This window comes from Otolemur garnettii, unplaced genomic scaffold (assembly GCF_000181295.1).
Source record: "Otolemur garnettii isolate 467f Iridium unplaced genomic scaffold, OtoGar3 scaffold00089, whole genome shotgun sequence".
In the NCBI taxonomy this organism is placed as follows: Eukaryota; Metazoa; Chordata; class Mammalia; order Primates; family Galagidae; genus Otolemur; species Otolemur garnettii.
The window spans coordinates 5,127,986-5,130,195 of NW_003852484.1; the positions used below are offsets into that span (position 1 = coordinate 5,127,986).

General features: G+C 43.0%; 1 pseudogene; it reads left to right on the plus strand.

Annotated features, from left to right (window-relative positions):
• Window positions 1–680: 680 nt before the first annotated feature.
• LOC100951472 lies at window positions 681–1,984 on the plus strand (annotated as a pseudogene).
• Window positions 1,985–2,210: the final 226 nt, after the last annotated feature.

The window sequence follows — 2,210 nt, forward strand, 5'->3', positions numbered from 1 at the left end:
TACCATGGAATACTATTCAGCCATTACAAAAGATGGAGACTTTACATCTTTTGTATTAACCTGGATTGCAGTGGAACACATTCTTCTTAGTAAAGCATCACAAGAATGGAGAAGCAAGAATTCAAAGTACTCAATTCTGATATGAGGACAATCCATGCTAGTATATGGTAGCAGGTGGGAGAATGGGGGAGGGGAGAAAAGGAAGGAGGGAATGGAGTGGGGGGAATATGGTGCGACACTTATCTTGGAGGCAGGGCACAATTATAAGAGGGACTTTAACAAATGCAATCAGTGTAACCTTATTCTTTGTACCCTCGACAAATCTCAAACAATAAAAAATAAATAAAATAAAATAAAACGAGAAAAAACAATAATAATACCCCACATAAAAGAAAAAGTTTGGTAACCATTAGTCTTTTCTCCAGCTCCAGTGAGTCTGGACGTTCATTAAACAAAGAATAGAACTCTCTTCTTAATCGCTCCAGAATAGTGTGAGTGGCAGGCACAGGGCTGGTCTCCACCAGCTTGCGAGTAACCAGGAGGCGGGCCAGGATTGTGCTCACTGTCGATACCACAGTGGGCAGGAATGAGGTTTCCTTCTCTCTCCTTCAAAGTCGCCCTCTTCCCCAGCTCCGCTCTCTTATTTCCATGGCCGCTGCATTTAGAACCGAAAGCACACATATTGTGGGAACAGAATGAAGTTGATCAAGGAAAAGTTGCCCAAGAACACCTTTTGTGCCTCTGTATCTCAGCGTGCTGCCAAGAACCAAAAACTCTCCCAACAGTGAATGGAAAAGACTGGCCGCTATCGCCAGGCTAATCTGGTGGAGAAGGCATTGCAGTTCTTGAAGGAAAGGATAAGAAGAGGGGACACCTTCGCATATTTCCTAATAGGTCAACTATATTTTGAATACTGTTCATGTGGTATGAAGAAGCATAGCAGTTTGAAGAAATCAAGAAGAAAGATCACCAAGCCATGTACCAGCTGGGAGTGATGTATTCTGACAGGCTGGGGACCATCGTAGATGCTGAAAAAGGAGTGGACTATATGAAGAAAATTCTTTTTTTTTTTTTTTAAGAAAATTCTTGATTCTCCGTGTCCCAAAGCAAGACACTTACAATTTGCAGTTGCTTACAACCTTGGAAGAGCTTAGATGAGGAAGCTGAAAGACTGTGCCTTTTTGCTGCAGACAATGGAAATCCAAAAGCTAGTGTGGATTGTATTATTCAAAAAGAACCAAAAAAGGGCAGTGCCTGTGGCTCAGTGGGTAGGGTGCTGGCCCCATATACTGAGGGTGGCAGGTTCGAACCCTGCCCCAGCCAGCTAAAACAGCAATGAGAATTGCAAAAAAAATAGCTGGGCGTTGTGGCAGGCACCTGTAGTCCTAGCTACTCAGGAGGCTGAGCAAGAAAATCGCCTAAGCCTAAGAGTTGGAGGTTGCTGTGAGCTGTGATATCACAGCACTCTACCAAGTGTGACAAAGTGAGACTCTGTCTAAAAAAAAAAAGAGCTAGAAAAAGGCATTTTTTTGGCATCCAGGAGTCCAAGGTGGTCTTGGTCTAATGTACTTTTATGGACAAGATATCCACCAGGACACTGAAGGTGCCCTGCACTGCTTAAGAGAAGCTGCAGAATGCGGGAATGTCTCACACAGAGTACTACTATAACATCACATTTTTTACAAAGTATATCACATTTTCCAAAAGGATTTCTGACTGTGATGAAGTTCATGGCATCCCCATGATACCCCAGGTCACAGACTGTCTACTGGAGCTCATCAACTGAAGCATGGCCAAGGCAAGTATCTACCATGCCAGATGTCTTCAGCTTGGATTGGATATGGCAAAGGATGAAGCAACAGCTAACCAGTATTATTCTAAAGCTTGTCGTCTGAATCCTGCATTGGGAGATGAACTTTACTCCTTTCTTATTTGTCAGAAAATTGAGACCACAGCACATTGCAACAAAGACCTTCCATCCTAGCACCATACAGTGGTCTCACCTGGAAAATTTTCGAGTAGCTTCGGCAGGCTCTCTGTTTTGTTTCCTGACACTGATCTTCGCTTTTGCTTGTGGTCAATGGTGCCATTTTCCCATTTAGCCAAAAAGCATCCAGGAAAATACTGATGCAGTAAACCAACATTTGCTCACTGAAAATCCAATGCACTGTGTCTCGGATTCGTCTTTTGAAAGAAAATTATTTCTCGGA